The sequence below is a fragment of the Podarcis pityusensis genome (assembly GCF_964106645.2).
Source record: "Podarcis pityusensis genome assembly, chromosome: 3".
Taxonomy (NCBI): domain Eukaryota; kingdom Metazoa; phylum Chordata; class Lepidosauria; order Squamata; family Lacertidae; genus Podarcis; species Podarcis pityusensis.
The window spans coordinates 24,773,176-24,793,712 of NC_138026.1; the positions used below are offsets into that span (position 1 = coordinate 24,773,176).

Sequence of the window (20,537 nt, forward strand, 5' to 3'; positions counted from 1 at the left end):
GCCCAAGAGAGGGAAGAAAGGACTGTGTATGGTTGCAGATAATATTGGGGGGCACTCCCTAAATATTTTATTGGGGGGGACAAAGGGACCAGGGCACCTACGCTTGGTTACCACTTATGCTTTGTTGAGGGAAACAAATGATGGCCTCATTTCAGCTTCTTTCATTCTCACTGCAAGTGGAGAAGGACAACTGTAGGGCCTCATGAACACCACACACCAGCACACGGCTTATTCACATGAAACTATAGTTTGCTTTAAACTACAGTTTAATGTGGCGCCAAATTATATAGTCATCACCTCATAGTATCCATGCTAGTATCATTTGGAGGGTATTCCGAAAGGATCCATTAATTAACCTAATAAATGACCGAGTTGAAGAATTAATTAGTTCCCCTAATGCCTCAATGGAGTTAATAGGGAATTCTTAAACAGTTTCTTGATTGAAAGCTAATGTGATAGTAATGAGAAACATACGTACCTGAGAATACTATTAAGTTCAGGCAAAGTAATGAGCAACATGACAGGGGATCCATCAAACTATATGTAGAAATGAATTTCCTTCATTAGACACTTTACATAAATACAGACCTTCTTTTCCCCTCCTTCAAATGTGAGAGATTTGCAAAGGAGGGGCTATCAAAGCAAAGAATATATACCCAAAGTAGTCAAACAAGACAGCAGTAAAACTGCATCACTTTTGTCCTTCACAGAAAATAAAGGAAAGAAGAAATAAAGTGGGGTTTTTTTAAAAAACCAACAACAAAACTTACCGAAATGTCCAACTTGTAATGGATTACTATGACGATTACTGTATGACAGGATATTTTCACCAAATCTCTGTCATCAAAAAGCTTTCAGTGCTTTCCTTTCTTCCATGCTTAGAAAAGTGAAATAAGATGATACATGAATTAGTAAAATAGCTGAAATTTGTTTCCTTAAAGTTTAATAGCTCTGACTGTTTTAGAATCTGAACACACATCCACACCAGACATTTAAAGCACTCTTCTACCACTTTTAACAGTCATGCGTTGTCATTTCCCCACCAAGAATGCTGTGAACTGTGGTTTGTTAAGGGTGCTGACCTCACAAAGCTACAATTCCCAGCACCCTTAACAAACTACAGTTCACCGGATTCTTCATGAGTTTGAAAGTGGTAACAGTGATTTAAATGTGTGAGGTAGATATGACCTTAACCTCTGCTGAGGCAGCAGCTCAGAACCTCATGCTTTAAGTGTGAGGAATAAATGGTGGCAGGGAGGTCTTACTAGAGATAGTCTCTCCTTAACTTCAAATTATGCTACTGAGAGAGCATTATTTCCTGTCAAGAGCATGATATTCCTAATTGGGAAGCAGCTAAATATTAGGGGAACCCAGTTGTTGTTCCATTAGCTTTTGTTTGTTGGTTTTTGTCAACCTTGAAAAACTTCCAGTGCTTCTTCCAGCATTTTCTAGAAATGATGAATTTTTATTTCCTTTGAGGTGGACCCGGAGGAATTCATTCATTGAAGCTTTCTGACAGTTCAGGGAAAATCTATCTATCATCTATCTATCTATCTATCTATCATCTATCTATCTATCTATCTATCTATCTATCATCTATCTATCTATCTATCATCTATCTATCTATCTATCTATCTTCATCATCATCATCATCATCATCTAACAATGGAGGCTGATGTCCAGTTCCCACTGAAATGGCAAAGTGGTGTTCTGGGCTGTGCTACGTCAGATGGCAGCTCACATTATCACGTATCTTAGACAACTGCAACTTCCAGTGTGGTGACAATTCTGTGGGAAAGACGCACAAGATGAAGTCCTGCCTAGATAGTTATGTCATGTAAATATTGTGTGCCCCCCCCAAGTGGGAGTTACATCTGGCTAAGCACCTCCCTTATGGCTGAGAGGACATCTAAGGGCACCTCCGTCACCTTCTCTTCTTCGTGTTTTATATTATTATAAAAAAATATTCTTCTAAGCTTTATGCCACATTTTGATACTACATATTTAGAACTGAGTGGGAGGCTCTCAAAATTTATTTCCTTAGGGGTATTGTGAAACAGCATGTGGAACAACGGATAAGTGAGTGGTGGGGGTGTTGCAGAATCTTAAAATCATCCCACTTAAGAAGTTGTTGCTGCCAATGCTTCTTTAAGCTAAAAGTGCATTTACTATAGGATAGATGTAGGGATCTTCTCTGATTTCCAAGGACCTGTTCAGAATGCTTTTCCCTATCCGGAAAATAGTGGCAATGTAAATCATTACATACCTTCCAAATTAAAGTTGAATGACCCCCCCTCCCCCAAAAAGAACAATTTTGTTCAGAAACAATCTTTCATTTTACTGAGGCCTGCATTACTTGCAGTGCCATTTTTCTAGAAACACAGTTGCATGAACGCTTACCCGCCTGAGAGGTGCCAGAACTGAGTTCCAGTGAATTCCAGCTGAAAAAAGCACTGATAACATGACTTTTGTACATCTTACAGTCACTTTTCACCAAAAGCAGCTAAATACTCCTTGAGATGTGTATACGGTGGTACCTCGGGTTACATACGCTTCAGGTTACAGACTCCGCTAACCCAGAAATAGTACCTCGGGTTAAGAACTTTGCTTCAGGATGAGAACAGAAATCGTGTGGCAGCGGAACAGTGGCAGTGGGAGGCCCCATTAGCTAAAGTGGTGCTTCAGTTTAAGAACAGTTTCAGGTTAAAAACGGACCTCCGGAACGAATTAAGTACTTAACCCGAGGCACCACTGTATAAGAGTTTCTTCAATAATAAATATTTGTCCCAATCGTACCTGCCAATAACTTTAACAGCAATTGAAATGTAGTTATAGTAAGCCTCCATCCTTTATTTTATTAAAAGGTTTACATATCATGGTAGAGAGGTTTAATTAAGAAATTTAGAGTAATTTTGTACCAGTCTGGCCAAAACCTGTATCCAATGTGCTGTTAAAATTTTTCCCTTTTACTCTAAAGCGCTGTGAATCAGGGGCACTTCTCCTCATATCCTTAATATCCTGTGGAGCACCCTCCCATCAGATGTCAAGGAAATAAACAACTATCTGACTTTTAGAAGACATCTGAAGACAGCCCTGTTTAGGGAAGTTTTTAATGACTGATGTTTTAACGTATTTTTAAAGTTGGAATCATCACAGAGTGGCTGGGGAAGCCCAGGCAGATGGGTGGGGTATTAATAAATAATAATAATAATAATAATAATAATAATAATAATAATAATAATTTAATGCATTCTCCATTAGTTGGGAATACGAGAGGATAAGCCACAAGGCAACAATCTTAATGCAGGATTCTCCAACATTAGGGCCCCAGGAAAACCTGCCAAGTCTCCTCCTTTAGCTAGGAGCGATCAGTTTTGAACCTATCACCCTTTCAAAACTGTTCTCTGACTTATGTTCATATTCCATTCCATTTCAACTTCACTGTACTTTTCTAAAAGAGTAATATTGATTAAGTGCACAAGGTCTGGACCTAGATTAAAGTGAAGCGAAAAACAATCCTTTTACAAAGTGAAGAGTTCGTTTTCTGCTTAATTAAGACAACTTTACAAAATTTGAAATGTGAGGTGGTTCAGACTTAAAGTCTTGTGAGCAGATTTTTTTTTTAAAAAAAAAATACAGTATATTAATGCTATCTAAAGCTTGAAGAACCCAAGAAGCAATCTAATTCTAGATTTTGCTGATAGCCCAAACCAAATGACAGTGGAGCAGATTCTCTCTCAGGAGGTTGTGGACTCTTCTTTCTTTGAGGTTTTTAAGCAGAGGTTGGATGGCCATCTGTCATGGATGCTTTCGTTGAGATTCCTGCATTGCACGGGGTTGGACTAGATGACCCTTGGGTCCCCTTCCAACTCTACCATTCTATGAACTCCTCCATTATCAAGCCATACAATCCATTACACAGAATCAGCTCTAAATAAGTCAGAAATTAAATCAATATAACAAAAGAAAAAAGCACTATGTAAAAATTGCATAGAATTTATTTTGCTCTCTGGTGCCATCTGGTGTTGCATATTTATAATGCATTCAAAACATTGTTTTTTGACTAATGTAGCTGAATCACAAGTCTCCCATAGTGCTGTCCCAAATCCCATTCTGCCATTCTAGGAAATAATAATAATAATAATAATAATAATAATAATAATAATTTATTATTTGTACCCCGCCCATCTGGCTGGGTTTCCCCAGCCACTCTGGGCGGCTTCCATAGAAACCAAAAATACAGTAAAATATCACAGATTAAAAACTTCCCTGAACAGGGCTGCCTTAAGATGTCTTCTAAATGTCAGGTAGTTATTTATCGCTTTGACATCTGATGGGAGGGCGTTCCACAGGGTGGGCGCCACTACCGAGAAGGCCCTCTGCCTGGTTCCCTGTAGCTTTGCTTCTCGCAATGAGGGAACCGCCAGAAGGCCCTTGGCGCTGGACCTCAGCGTCCGGGCAGAACGATGGGGGTGGAGACGCTCCTTCAGGTATACTGGGCCGAGGCTGTTTAGGGCTTTAAAGGTCAACACCAGCACTTTGAATTGTGCTCGGAAACGTACTGGGAGCCAATGTAGGTCTTTCAAGACCGGTGTTATGTGGTCTCGGCGGCCGCCCCCAGTCACCAGTCTAGCTGCCGCATTCTGGATTAGTTGTAGTTTCCGAGTCACCTTCAAAGGTAGCCCCACGGAGAGCGCATTGCAGTAGTCCAAGCGGGAGATAACTAGAGCATGCACCCCTCTGGTGAGACAGTCCGCGGGCAGGTAGGGTCTCAGCCTGCGTACCAGGTGGAGTTGGTAGACAGCTGCCCTGGATACAGAATTGACCTGCGCCTCCATGGACAGCTGTGAGTCCAAAATGACTCCCAGGCTGCGCACCTGGTCCTTCAGGGGCACAGTTACCCTATTCAGGACCAGGGAGTCCTCCACACCAGCCCACCCCCTGTCCCCCAAAAACAATACTTCTGTCTTGTCAGGATTCAACTTCAATCCATTAGCCGCCATCCATCCTCCAACCGCCTCCAGGCACTCACACAGGACCTTCACCGCCTTCACTGGTTCTGATTTGAAAGAGAGGTAGAGCTGGGAAAGGGGTAGTAGTCTTGGTTTCCTTAATACAATTATGCGTTGCCAAGGATGATGTTTTTCTTTTACGTTAAAAAGATCTCCCTCAGCACTCAGTCAGTATGGCCAATCAGGATTAGTTTTGTGAGGGGTGTTCAACAGCGTGTTACTAAAATGCTGCCAAAGAGAGAAAAAATGTCAACAGGATCATTGCTTTTAAAAAAGTTTTTATCAATTCACACGTGTGCAACAGGAGCAAACCATGGTGGGGTTTGGGGAGAGATGCTGGAGAAATGGGAAGTTGTGTGGGGGAATTGCATTTCCCAAAGCTTGAGCTAATTTTAGAAATTCTCCTTATTCCTAGAAAAGTAAACGCAGAATGATGAAGAAATGGTATGAGTGTGTGTGAATAATGTCATTCTTCATTCATTGACCTTATCTATTCTCATATCCTTATCCAGATACGGTAGGGGAGAGTCATTGTGAATTTGGGATTTGATTTGGAAAGAGCCAGCCCAGGGGTCATGGAAGGACTAGATGTGTGGGTGTGTAAACGATATGATACTAAGATGTATAATTGGCACGTCCATCATAATAAAGAACAGAAAGCATAGTGTTTGACCTTTGCAGTATGTTTTTCTATCTTTTCATTTTTCATTCATTCATATCTTTCATTGTCACCGTGTAACTTAATGTGGCTCACTGAAGGTTTTAACATTCTGTTAATGTTAAAACAGCTCAAGAGGGATGGCGCTTATCACATTCCAGAGTAATTTTGAATTTTTATTTTAAAGATCCATTTTTATTAAATGGAGTCTGCTGTGGAATAAAAACCCTGTCGCTCTACCGCTCAAAGAGAGGAATAAAGATGAACCAGGGATGGGGGACAAATTTCTTTCCAGGCAAACTTATTTAATTTGTACAGTAGTACCTCGGGTTAAGAACTTAATTCGTTCTGGAGGTCCATTCTTAACCTGAAACTGTTCTTAACCTAAGGTACCACTTTAACTAATGGGGCCTCCCACTGCCGCTGCACTGCCGGAGCACGATTTCTGTTCTCATCCTGAAGCAAAGTTATTAACCCAAGGTACTATTTTTGGGTTAACGGAGTCTGTAACCTGAAGCGTCTGTAACCTGAAGCATCTGTAACCTGAGGTACCACTGTACTTTCCAGACAACAGCTGCTTAACTGGAGCTCCTCTTCTTGGATTGGCATGAAAGGCCCATTTAAACAAGCCAATCAGAAGATGGCAGGGTGGGCAGGTGATGCTGAGACCAGGTCTGCCCAGTTCCTATAAAGCTGAAGCCATACCTGGGCTCCACCTGCTCAGACGATGTGGGATTCCCCATCTTCCCATCCTGTTCATATGTGGTCCTGCAGGCAGGTCAATGTAAGGACCTTGCTATTGAATAGTTCGTCACCATATTTGGGCCCAGGGAGGATTTTTTCCTACAGACAAATTGCCCCGTCTGCAGGTTTTTGCCTCCTTCATAGCAAATGTCACAATTTTGATAGAAAAGGGGTTGGGTTGGATCCTTAGCCATTTAGGGACCCTATTAAATAGGTCTGGGAATGAGTACTGCAGTCAGGGAGCCCATATGGAGGGGTTCTATGGTCCATAGCACCCCTTCTGACTGGCAGCCTTGGCGCGATTGTCCCACTTGGTGCATGTCAGGGGGCATTCCTCAACCCAGGGTTGACCAAGCAGCAGGCAGGCTGCTGTGAAACACAATTGAAAGGGGGATCGTTGTCTGTGCAGCAAAGGAATACTTGAGTCAAGAATTCAGTGTCTGAGAGTGGGAGCTAGGGCAGAAATTCTCTCGCAAACAATTCCGAGTGGTAAAACATTTGACTTGCAAGGTAAGATCTCCAACACGTAGCAAAACACTTTTGTAGCTGGAACTTCAAATACAGTGATTTAGATATGGCATAGATAGATTGAAAGAATACGTTGTTCAAATAATATCTATCTCCAAAGATCTAATTTATACATGCCCTGTATTCTGTATAACACCAAGATATTTGGATCTCAACATGTGTAATTTAAACATGGCTTTTTATTGCTGTCTGGCAGAAGAGCTAATGTTTGTTTTTAAAAGTATATTCCCTTTATAATATGTAACATACCACTGATTGCTTTTCTCTCTCTCCGTAAATATGCAAATCGATGTATTAATATTTAATTTAAAATAAGCTATCTAAAGCAAACTTTTACTGGTGTAGTGATTCTGTTTTTATTATAATTAGCTCTTTCAATGAAACAGTAAAAAGTTCTTTCCTTTTTCTTTTTTTAATGTAACATTTTCATATTTTAAAAGCTCTTCTCCATGGTAATAAACAAGTTCAAATTCCATATATACTAATAACAATTACTATAATACGAATATTACAACCATATTTTAGCTTAATTGCATAACTGAATACAATTAGTCTTTGTGTATTAGAAAGTCATTAGAAATGGAGGCAATTTGGCTGCCTATAAAAAGAACACCATTAAGCAAATTAAAAACAATGTTAAAAATAATACTTCCCCAAGTACATGGAATTTCATACATTTATTTCATTAGTCTTAAGGGGCTCAGTCCAGCTTCATTAACCACTAACTCTAAGAATTACGTATACATGCATTTCTGTTTGATTTCAATGAAAATTTTGGGTGTTCATACCCTTTTAAAAATGCCTCTCTTTTAAAAGAAATTGAACCCTAAGTATTACAAGTATAAATTACTGAATATGCTTGTAAAAGGACCAACAAAAAGTACTCGACAACAGCTGCCTAATTTTTGCATCTGCTTTCTTGCATGTAATTAATGTGACAGCCCAGTTGTATTTCTGGTCTATGCTGTAGTGCTTCTACCCCCACCCAATCCCAGTTTCAGAACTCTTGATGGTTTTTGGATTAGCAAGGGAGCATAGTACTTTCCTTTCCCTCAGAAATTAGTAGGCAGGTAATGCATCCTCACACTCTGTTTTGTCTAAATGACTACAGCAGCTGCAATTCAGCATTTGGACAGTTCCCTTGAGTCATTTTGATGATGCAAATATGTTGTCATCATTAAGTTAAGATAGAGGAGTTTAGTGATAGAATACCCACCTCCTATGTGTAAAGTCCCAGGCTTGTCCAGGCACAGTCAATGAGTTAGAAAGACCCTTATGGGGAATCTAGTCTAACACCTTGCTCAGTGTAGGATCTGCAATGGAAAACCCAACTGCAGCTTCCCCTACGGATGGCTACCTAGCCCTTGCTTAAATACCTCTCAAAAGAAGAGCCTGCCACTTACCAAGGCAATCTGCTCCACTGTTGATCAGCTTTCACTGTTAGGAACTTTCTCCTAATGTTTAGAGGAAATCTGCTTCCCTGTGACTTCAGCAAAGAACAAGTCTACTCTCTGGCAGTTCTTTTTGCTTAATTATTTATTTTGTTTGTTTATTCAATACCGCCCTTTATCTAAATATCTCAGGGCAACGTACAACATTAAGAACGTAATTTATGGAGCATGATAATAGGAGCATAATACATAGCATAATAATAGATAGCATAATAATACAATAATCATAACAGGCACCATGAGGGTCAACTAGTCAAAGCCCTTGCAATGCAGGAATCTTTTGCCCAGTGTGAGGCTTGAACCCACCACCCTTAGATTAAGAGTCTCATACACATATTTGAAAGCTAATGTGCCGGTAATTTGGCACTCCAAATTACTTTTAATCCCTCCCTCCCTAATGTTCAAATGGCCAGGATATGGTGTTTAAGCCCATGCTTTAATTCCACATAAAGTTCTAACAGTCCATTATATTTCCAGACTGATACCTTTAAGCAGCGCATTATGCAAATATGTTTCTCATCAATATTTTAATTCGTGTTTATTCCTCTAATCTAGTTTTAAAATGTGGGAAGGCACAGTGCAGTAGGCGTAGCGGCAAGGCATGACGTCTGTATCATGGCTATAATTTTGTCTGACATTAGGGAATACAGCTTTGGTGATACTTTCATTAGGTCTTGTCTGATATTAATGAGACAGTCTGTATATAAAAATCTCTTTGCCTTTTTATATGCTCAGTTTAGTTAGCTGCTGCAACACAAAATAAGTACCAAAAGAAGAGCTTTCTATGTCAGTAACAGGCGTTGAAGGCTGGTGTTTATTGGGACTGGTGGAGCGAAAGAAAGTGTGGTGAATTAGACATTTGCAGAGTACAGTGGTACCTCGGTTACATACATTTCAGGTTACATACGCCTCAGGTTACAGACTCCGCTAACCCAGAAATAGTGCTTCAGGTTAAGAACTTTGCTTCAGGATGAGAACAGAAATTGTGCACCGGCGGCGCGGCAGCAGCAGGAGGCCCCATTAGCTAAAGTGGTGCTTCAGGTTAAGAACAGTTTCAGGTTAAGTACGGACCTCCAGAACGAATTAAGTACTTAACCTGAGGTACCACTGTATGTGGAAGACAGTCCTGGGTCGTTTGACCCTTTAGTTCTCTTTTTCCTCCCGTAAAAATTACACAAGACACTCTCGTTTAAAGAACATATAACTTTTACTTAGTGTGCTTGCAGTTGCAGATTAAATATATATACAATGCAGGTGGATATTTCTTTTAGTTGCTAAAGCATCTTACATAGATTAAGCTTCACATAGACAGTCCTTTAGAGTATTCAGCGCACTTCACACAGAACTGGAAGGGACCCTGAGGATCATCTAGTCCAACCCCCTACAAAGCAGGAATATACAGCAGTCCCTTATGAGGATCGAACCTGCAACCCTTGTGTTGTAAGCGCCACACCCTAACCAACTGAGCTATCCAGGTATCCTATTATAAACTAACATTTACAGACTGACTGATACGCTGTGAACTCATCTACACTGGTCAGTTAAGACGTTCACAATGCTTTATAAACATGTGACACCAGAGGGCACTATATAGCAGCGATCTGTCATCAGTGGAAAATTGACTTTTTAAAGCGTTTTTACAGATCAGTGTAGATCCAGTCCCTGACTCTGAGGCAGACACCAGCACAACGCAACATATTTGCTCCTCTAACTGTTAAGACTCACAAGACGGTTAATAACTGACCCAACTGAAATAACTGCCACAGAATGCATGACATCACAGGGTCCTACAGCCCTTTCAAGCATTAACCCTTTACTTATGCATTTTGGGTGCCAATATCCCACAGCAAGGAAGCCAACAGTAGGTGGAGCCAGAGGCAATGACAGACAGTTTTGCAAGGGCAACATTGAGAATAATGAGGACGAAGCTGACAGACAGTTGTTTGGACTGGTTGTTTAAATAAGGTGGCAGGCAGGGGCAGGCTGGCTGAGGTCACCTGATTCTGGCATCATTCCCCCAACTACAGTGTAGCCAATTTATTTTGCAGCAGTTATTCAAAACTCAGAGTCTAATAAAGACTTGTGGCTTATTTAGCACTGGGAAAATACTACTGTTATTTGTTTTTCATATGCTTTCTTACAAAGCCATTCATTAGTGCATTTCTTAGTCCTAATAAACTTTCACTCCTGAAAGCTTTGTCTTAAAACATCATTGTCCAGGATCTCTAGTAATGAGTTTTCATTTTAATACCTTCTCTTAGACCAGTCACTTTTGAAAGCCCTAACAATCACTTGCTTTTCATTAGAAGGATTTTCTATTTTGAGTTGGGTTGCGATATATATGATATTATTGAAGCCATAAATAAAAATCTCCTGCCTGGTCATATGTAGCAAATACATCTGTACTCAAGTTACATTTTGATTTTGTTGGACTTCAAACCTATCACAGAATACTGTTATCCTATTTCATGAATGTTTATGTTGTTAAAATGGATATTATATCTATCAGATACCAATGGCGGGGGTTTGTGCAATTTTTTTCCTTTTTGTCAAGTGAAGATATAATACGGATTCATCTGGATGACCTGAGCTGCTTTTTTCAATAACACAGGCAATCTTTCTATTACTGTTGTTCTGCTTTGTTGCAGGTTCTGAAATATTTCCTTTTGCCTTATCTCCTTCAGTGTAAACAAGTATCTATGAGCAGCAGGTGTGTTTGGCAATACAATGATAGTCTGCAAAAGCAGATATTACAATCCTGACATGTCTATAATAAAAATGTCATCTAAATTCTGACAGATCATTGTACTTCCTTCGCAAGAGCCTTCTGCACTGGGCAGTAAAGAATGTTTCTTCAGAAACCACAAACGATATAAAATGAATTACAAGTATGAGGCACTCGATTAATAGCAAATAATATACTTACTAAAGCTATCTGCCTATACTGGACAAAGCTAATAAAAGCTATATTAAATATAGAATCTGCTTATTATTGTTTAAGTCAGTTGCATTGTGCAGAAGCTGTGGAATTTGATGAATGGGATAAATAAAATATTGTTTCCTTCTGAGAAATTGGCAATCGCTCTTGTGAAATTTGGAAAGCCTCCCTCCTGTGTGCGAGAAGAAATCCACTGCCCAATTCTTCAAGACTGGAATCCAGCCTGATTAATTTCAAAGAAATTTAGGCATACACACATTTTGTGCAAGATTATGTATGCCGTTTCTTGGTCTACTCTGCACACCCAGCAAAATGAAGCAGTAGAATCACAAACTAGTACAGTAGACTCTCCACTACCTATAGTCTCAAGTGGCATAGATATAATTTTTGAATGCTGTGAGGCAGGGGCAGACTCCCTCAAATAACTAAAACAAAAACTAGCACAGCAGGAAAAAAATTCTAGTCAAATCTAGTCAATTTTCTGCCATTCTAGCTCTGTGTTTTAACATAAGGAGCAGGGTTGACGAAAGAGGTACCATTTGCAGTATAAAAAAGGTAAAGGGACCTCTGACCATTAGGTCCAGTCGTGACCGACTCTGGGGTTGCGGCGCTCATCTCGCTTTATTGGCCGAGGGAGCCGGCGTACAGCTTCCGGGTCATGTGGCCAGCATGACTAAGCCGCTTCTGGTGAACCAGAGCAGTGCACGGAAACGCCGTTTACCTTCCCACCGGAGTGGTACCTATTTATCTACTTGCACTTTGACGTGCTTTCAAACTGCTAGGTTGGCAGGAGCAGGGACCAAGCAATGGGAGCTCACCCCATCGCAGGGATTCGAACCGCCGACCTTGTGATCAGCAAGTCCTAGGCTCTTTGGTTTAACCCACAGCCACCCATGCCCCTATTTGCAGTATAGAGAGAGAGAGAGAGAGTTCAGTCAATCATCTCAGGATTCCATCCTTTCATTTCCACCTCATATGTACAGTAGATGAGTCCTGGGAATGTTCCTTGCCTGAAACTCTGGAAACCGACTGCCACTCAGTGTAGACTATGTTGAACCTGATGGACTAAAAGGTCTTACTTGATATAGATAGCTCAGTTGGTTAGAGCCTGATGCTGATAATGCCAAGGTTGCAGCTTTGATCCCCATATGGGACAGCTGCATATTCCTGCATTGCACGACGTTGGACTACATGATTCTCAGGGTTACTTCCAACTCTGTTTGAAGTCTATGAGTCCATCTACTTCCTAGGTAACTCTTTGCCCTTCCATCTCTGGGAAAATATTGCTGTGACATGCACACACCTTAAAGATCAGGATGCTTCTGAATTTCTCTTCATTAGAATTTCTCCATTCATTTAGATCTCAAAATTTAAACCTGGTCTTGTTTCTAGAATGTAGCCGATTTATTATGAATCCTTCATTGTCTTCTTTTTATTTTTATTTTAAATATTTTAAATATCCAGTTTGCTGCTTCTTTCACTTCTTTGATGCCCTCCCCTTCAATCTACTTTTACCAATGTGTGTACATGAGCTTATTAATAAAATAAAACAAAAAAGCCATCATGATGTGATCATACAATTAATTGCACAATTATTGTTTTGGGGTAGTGCTTTTGCTGATTCGCACATGTCCTCTCGTCCATCAGCAAACACTGTGCAAAATACCGTATTGACCCAAATATAAGACGCACCCTAATATAAGCAGCACCTTTAAAATTCAAGGGGGGGGGGGAGGAAAAAAAATGAATATAAGCCACTGCCTTAAAATTCCGCAGGCATTCACACCTGTTCCATTTTACCATATGTCTGTTTCAGCAGCGATATCGTAAAAGCCAATTTTTGTAAGGTTGTGAATTTAAGCCATACTTTAACTTTTCACGGTCAGAATTTGGGGGAAAAGTGTGGCTTATATTTGGGGCAATGCGGTACATTGGAACAAAGGACTGAATTTACTATGTACACAGACACCACCAACAGAGCAGAAAACATATAAATATTAGACAAACAGCCACAAGTATCCAAAGGAGTTCTTACTTTACCATCCCCTCCTAATTTGTATCGAAGATAAAGGAAATGAGATATCGTTTTTGGTAGCATGAATAGTCATCAAAACATATCAGAGTATCAGTGGCTCTTCCGGGTCCAATAAAGGAAGAATCACCATCTCTCTGGACTCGCTGCAAATTGTAGTATAAAGAACATGGCCAACAGATTATCCACTTTCACAGAACAGTCATTCATAAGGAAGATCTCACTAAATGGACCAGTTAGGAGAACCGAAGGAAAACCATTAAAATGAGTGTTGTGTTCCATTAATGCAGATGTGCAGATTGGTAAAACAGAGGTTTTAAAAAAGACACAAATGTGTGAAAGGTATAGGAAACTCTGCACAAATCAATTCCAGAATGTTTTGGTTTTTTAAAATTATCCTATTGAAGGAGTGTTAAGGATGAGGCAAATGCATGGCAGAGCAAACCCACAGAACAATAAAGTCATGGAAGAATGGAATTCAAATAGTCCCCACTGAAAAGCTAGGTATCTTTGGAAGAAGGGGTGCAGTAATTTGTGGGTTTCTCATCTCATGCGATGGGGCTGGGCAAGCCAGTAGGCACCTCTGTGACTTGGCTGGGTCTGCTCACAATGGAACTTCCAATAGTGTGCCCTTGGGAGAAGGAGCCGGAAGTCTGCTTAGCCAGCTAACTGTCTGACTCATGTTAACAAACTTCTCCAATTGGTGGGGGAATCTCCCTTTCAGGGAGAGGGCTGTGGGCTGGTTTAGTCACCTCTCCTTCCTCTGCTGGGATGTCTGACACCAGTGGGGTAGGGCGCTGGGAATGTCTTCCAATAAAATACTCAGTCCCTCCTTGCCAACAGGCTTATCCTATTCCTCATACCCCTCGGGGCCCTATTGTCAGGAATTCTGCAGCATTTGGTCATGTATCCACTCTGGTAAGGTAAAGGTAAAGGGACCCCTGACCATTAGGTCCAGTCGTGACCGACTCTAGGGTTGAGGCGCTCATCTTGCTTTATTGACCGAGGGAGCTGGCATACAGCTTCTGGGTAATGTGGCCAGCATGACAAAGCCACTTCTGGCGAACCAAAGCAGCACACAGAAACCCTGTTTACCTTCCCGCCTGAGCGGTACCTATTTATCTACTTGCACTGGCGTGCTTTAGAACTGCTAGATTGGCAGGAGCAGGGACCGAGCAACGGGAGCTCACCCCATCGCAGGGATTTGAACCACCGACCTTCTGATCGGCAAGTCCTAGGCTCTGTGGTTTAACCCACAGCGCCACCCGTGTCCCATCCACTCTGGTACTTAGGTACAATAACACCAAGCATTTTTCAAGTTCTATTCCTTTTGCTGCAAAACTAGGGTTGCCAGAATTTCTGGGACATAACTGGGTTTTGGCCGTCGGAAACAGTGTTCGGGTGGAAATCTCTGGAATGTCCGGGGAAATCTGGACCTATGGCAACACATGTCGTAAGTGTAGATTTTGGCGAATGTCTTTAAAAATAGCTCAAAAACTCAAAAAAGCTCAAAAATATGAAATATGGCAACCCAATCATATTTCAGTATTTTGAAATATGGCAACTCTACGCAAAACAATGTTAAGTATACCAGCTGCTTCCCAAGTAAATTAATGGTAGTTAAAAGTGCATAAACCTGTAATCCTATACTCACTTACTTGGGATCAAGCTACATTGATATCAAGAGTACTTACTTCCAAGAAGACATGTATAGGATTAAACTTTAAATCTAGCCTGATAATGTCCATATGATTAGGAAGAAAGGCCTTGTGAATTGGTGGGAGTTAAAATTATTTCCAAATAATATGTGAAGATGGTTGTTTGTTCATAAGAAAGTTTTTAGGTAGAGAGATCAAGGATCAAAGTCAGTGTTCTAAGATTGAAATAGCCAGAAATATAATACCAAGACATTACTTACTGCTATGGATAAAAACCTATAATCTTTATAATGGAATGGTGAATGCTAATGGGAAGAAAGATCAATAAGAGAGCCAAAACCAGTCATCCTTTTGAGTTATTCTTTGAAGTCTGTTTTCTAAGCTACAACTGGCATCTATAATTGATACTAGATAACCTTGAAGTGTATAGTTTTACTGCGTTGCGAATGTATTCCTATGAATATAAATATTGCTGAATGTTCACACTGAACACCACAAAGTTCTGAAAACTGATCTCCTTTTGAAGGACATGTCGGGAATCAGCTTCCCTTGTTACTCCATTCGTATGTGGGTGGCTTAAATTACAAAAAAGAAGGGTGCCCATATTTGAACTTCAGGGTATTAACATTTACAAAGCATTTGTGTAACAACAACAACAACAACAAAAATACAATAAATATGTCCCAATATGTTACAGATACACAATGCAGCAGGCACAGCCCCAATATGCAACAACACACACTCCACCCCAACACATGGGGGGGTCCCCATGGGTTACCTGAGGGGCGAGGTCCAAGTCCGGTCCGTGGTCAAAGGTGCAACATGGAGGCAGTCTGTAGTAGCTGAAGCTGGGTGCAGGGCAGGGAGTCGGGTGAAGTCAGGGTCAGGCATGCAAGCAGGGAGCCAGGGCGGATCAGGAGCTCAGGCAGGAAAGCAGGACAGGATTCAGACAGGAACTAGCAACCAACAATGTTGTTCCCACAACTTGGGACTGGGGCTGGCCGGCTTTTATCTGCCCCGAGGCATATTGCAGCCCCGATCCTCTGGTGACTCTGCAGCTCAGAAGAGGCTGGAGGGTTACCGGACGCAGAGGCAACCTCAGCTTCCTCTGATGGGGCTGAGAGTGGAGCACCTGCAGGCAATGGGTCCTCCATCACCTCAGGAGCCAGAGCAGACTCAGTTGATGCCTGCACCTGAGGATCCAGCACAGGTGAGGACCCTTCAGGCTCATGCCCCAGCCCGGGCTCAGCTGGTTCTGGAGGCGGGGAATCCTGTGCAGGCTGGGATCCCTCAGGTTCAGCATCCAAGTCCGAATCCCAGGCCATCACTGGGGGGGGGGTGTCAACCATGACCTGACCCAATGCAGAGAGATGAAGACGCAGCAGTATTGTTATAAGACGTCATGTGACTTGAGATTGCTCTCCTTCTGCACCCCTCCAAGTAGTTGCTTGTCTTGAGGGTGCACTTGTTGTGGAGCTGATGGAGATAAGCAGGTGAAGAAGCCTTTGAGATGGCCTGCTTGAGACGAACCAGTAACTAATCTGATCTGAAGCCAACAGCAGGCTATCCCTAACAGCAGGAAGCATGTCCCTTTCTGATGAGCATGAGGGTGATGAGGCAGCAGAACGAGCATGCTCACAGGGCTGTAGCTCAGTAGTAGAAGATATCTGGTTCAGTCTTCAGCATCTCCATGTAGGACTAGGAGATGCTGGAGAGCTGTTGCTAGTCATTGTAAACAATACTGAGCTTTGTTATCTCGTATGCTGGAAAACTCACTTTCAGAATGCCTCAGGAGAGCTCAAGCCACCATCAGATCAAACCACTTAGCTCCAAATGCAGCAATACAAGCTGCTCCTGCTACCTTTTTTATTGCAAAAAAGCACTCATACGCTTACGCTGATGTATGAATTTGAACTCTCCAAAAATGTTCTATTATTGTTCTATCAGGGGGCAGAGATTCTTTCTGAATGTGGAAAGAGCAGCAAAGCACACGGGTTTGCTCTTTAATAAACCAGGTTTTATTGAGAAGACGGGGCAGGAAAGAACAGACCAAAGCAAAGACAAACAGCTTATGTCCCTTCCTTTGATTACCAGGAACCCTGCCAACCCTGGCAACGGATGTAACTGCTAACAGCCAGGGCACAGAACATGTGTCTTTAGGGATGCACAGTTCAACCAGGGTAAGTATTTCCAGGACTTACATGCTATCAGAGTTACGCAGACCACCCTGGTTATTTAGGTTTATATATCAGTGGCCCTGATAATGCTTTCCTGCCAGAGCAAAGGACTAATTAATATATGGCAAGCAAGCAACACAGATAGCTCTAAGATTAGCGGATACTCCCTACAGCAGGTCTCACCATGGGAACCTGTGGAAGCCTATTTTAAGGATTAATATTCCCACACAGTACCATCTCAGCATGTTTCTCAGCTGTCAGAAACTAATATTTTTATGGGATAAACAAAATTAATCCCTTACAGAGCCTGAGGCCCACTAAAAAAAAATTAGGCATGAGGGGGCACTGTTGCATGCCACCAATGAAGTCACCATTTTTAAAATTTATTTTTACTGTCTCTGTATCCTTCTTTTCTTCCAAGTTGGGATTCAAGGCAGCTTACCTTTAAAAGTGTCATTATAAAATACAAAGTAAGAAACACATTCTAGCTAAAAGCAACATTAAAACACATTTAAAACTAGCATTAACGTATTGTTTGCCCTGACAGCAGACCCTCCAAGTGTCCCTATTTTGTAGTGACATCCCTGATTTAGAGAAGCTGTCCCAGTTTCTGATTTGATCCCGAAATGTCCCATTTTTCCTTAGGATGTCCCTATTTTCATTGGATAAATGTTGGAGGGTATGGAGTTATCCAATCCCTGAGCCACCTGAAGGCAATTCTATATAGGGAGTGGGGTTTTTTTAATGTTTAATGTTTTATTATGTTTTTATATATGTTGGAAGCTGCCCAGAGTGGCTGGGGCAACCCAGTAAGATGTGTGGGGTATAACTAGTAAAACTATCATTATGGAGTGGGATGTCCCTATTTTCATCGGAGAAATGTTGGATGGTATGTGACAACCACCAAGAGGCCAGCATCATCTGTGCCATAGTTTTCAATGGTCAGTCTGAATAGGAAGGTCTTAGCCTGCCTTGGGAAGGAGAACATAACAGGAGCCAATTTAACCTCTCATGGGAGGAAATTCCTCAATACAGCTACACAAATGGCTGTCTCTTGTTTCACCATCAACCATGTTGCTGATGTTGATGGGACTGAGAGAAGGTGCTCACCAGATATACCAGCTCTTATACCAGATATAGGTATAGGGAGATATGAACTTCCAGGAGGCCTGCGCCCAGTCATATTGGGCCTTATAGGCCATAATCAGCACCTGGAATTGTGCACAAAATGGATGGGTAGCCGGCAAAGTTTTTTCACCAGGGGACTAACATGCTCCCTATAACTGGCCATAGTCTGGCTGCAGCATTCTGGGCCAGCTGAAGCTTCCAAACACATTTCAAAGGCAGAGTGTGTTGCAATAGTCAAACTGGGATGTAGCTAAGGCATACATCACTATGATCAGATACCACACATCTCAAGGAAAAGGCACAGTTGGCGCATGAGCCATAATGGCATGCTCCTGGCCACCACCAAAACCCGGGCATCCAGGTTCAACATAGACTCCAGGAATACACACAAACTATGGGCCTGAGTCTTGAACAGGAATGTAAACCTATCCAGCACAGGGCGTATTCCCATTTCCTGAGCTGCCTTCCAACAGACCAGGAGCATCTCTGTCTTGTCTAAATTAAGCATCATTTTGTTCACCCTAATCCAGCCCCATCAATGACATCAGTGATATTCCTGTGCAGCTGTACAGGTTTTTTATAAAGTCAAACAAAGGAAAATGGAAAGTTCTTTAGCACTATTATTTCACAGGCATTTGGGGGAACCAGTGAGATGACATTTTTTTTACAAAAAAACCCACCTACTTTGTGCTGTTTGAATATCCAGCTTTGCATTATTTCACTTTAATATTTTTTCTTCTGTGCTCTTGACCAAGAATTTTAATACTGCTAATACTGTTAATTTTTAAATATACATTTACTAAGAAAAAACTCGTAATGAAAATTAAATATGCTGTTGAATACCTGGCTGAGTCAAGTATTGCATTTTTGTTCACCGTGCTAAACGCTAAGAATTTTGAGAGTTATTGTTGACACTTGCACTGGCTGGGCTTTTATATAATAGTAATGCTTTGTTGAGCAAATAAGACGGAATCCTGGGAATGCATTAGCTGAGCAAAGAGGCTAAGAATAGTGTTCCTTCCAGCAGTAGGTTAATAGGCACACACAAATTCACTTTGACATCTGAAATGAATGTTCAGAGCTCTTCCTTTTGTCATAAATGAAACCATATTGTGTCCATATATACAACCTTTTCAATTATTTGCCCTCCGGTTGTTCCAGTTGACAGAACTTCCCTAAACTAACTTAAAACGAAGAGCAAAGGTAAAACCTGCCAGATCCTACAAAAAAAAATGTTTTTAAAAACTATTTTGGTTGTGCCCACAGTATATGCACATGTGTTCTAGTGGGATGCATTCCCCTTTGAAAAATAATGGAGATAAGCTCTTGCCTCACAGCCATTTGTTTCACTGGATAAAGTATCCACTGTGGCAATACCTAATGGACTTAAATCTATTTATTTCAGTGGGTCTAATCTGAGAAAGATTTAACTGGATATCAACCTACTTTGTTTGCTTGTCTTGGACACAATCGACCACATGTGTTTGATTATCTCATTGAACTTAGTCGGAGTTAGAACATGGGTTAGTTTTGAGAAGATTGTACACTAGCTAGTTTATTTTCAGCAGCAAAGTAGTGCCAGCAAAACAAATGTCTTTCCTTGGTAGAAGGGATTGGTGTATTGCTTAAGCAGTACAGTGGTACCTCGGGTTAAGTACTTAATTCGTTTTGGAGGTCCGTTCTTAACGTGAAACTGTTCTTAACCTGAAGCACCACTTTATCTAATGGGGCCTCCGTCTACCGTCGCTCCGCCGGAGCATGATTTCTGTTCTCATCCTGAAGCAAAGTTCTTAACCTGATACAGATAGGTAGCCGTGTTGGTCTGCCATAGTCAAAAGAAAAAAAATCCTTCCAGTAGCACCTTTAAGACCAACTAAGTTAGTTCTTGGTATGAGCTTTCGTGTGCAAGCACACTTCTTCAGATACACTGAAACAGAAGTTGCCAGATCCTTCTATATAGTGAGAAGGTGGGGAGGGGTATTACTCAGAAGGGTGGTGGGAATGGGAGATTGGCAGATAGCTGGGATGAGCCTGCTGACGACTCTTAACGACTGTAATGGGTCTTACAGGAAAAGGCAAGGGGTGAGAAGGTGAGAAATGGCTTAGTCATGTATAATGGGATAAGAATCCAATGTCTTTGTTCAAACCAGGTTTCTCCATGGTTTTAAGTTTGGTAATGAGTTGCAATTCAGCAGCTTCTCTTTCCAGTCT

At 41.3% G+C, this 20,537-nt stretch overlaps 1 long non-coding RNA gene across 1 annotated transcript in view; it reads left to right on the top strand.

The window, feature by feature from the left end:
• The window catches only part of LOC308473745, a 396,145-nt gene extending 384,389 nt beyond the window's left edge, over positions 1-11,756 (top strand). The window contains exon 2 of the long non-coding RNA XR_013984275.1: positions 11,042-11,756. This is a non-coding gene — a long non-coding RNA (uncharacterized lncRNA). The remainder of the gene's footprint in view (positions 1-11,041) is intronic.
• Positions 11,757-20,537: the final 8,781 nt, after the last annotated feature.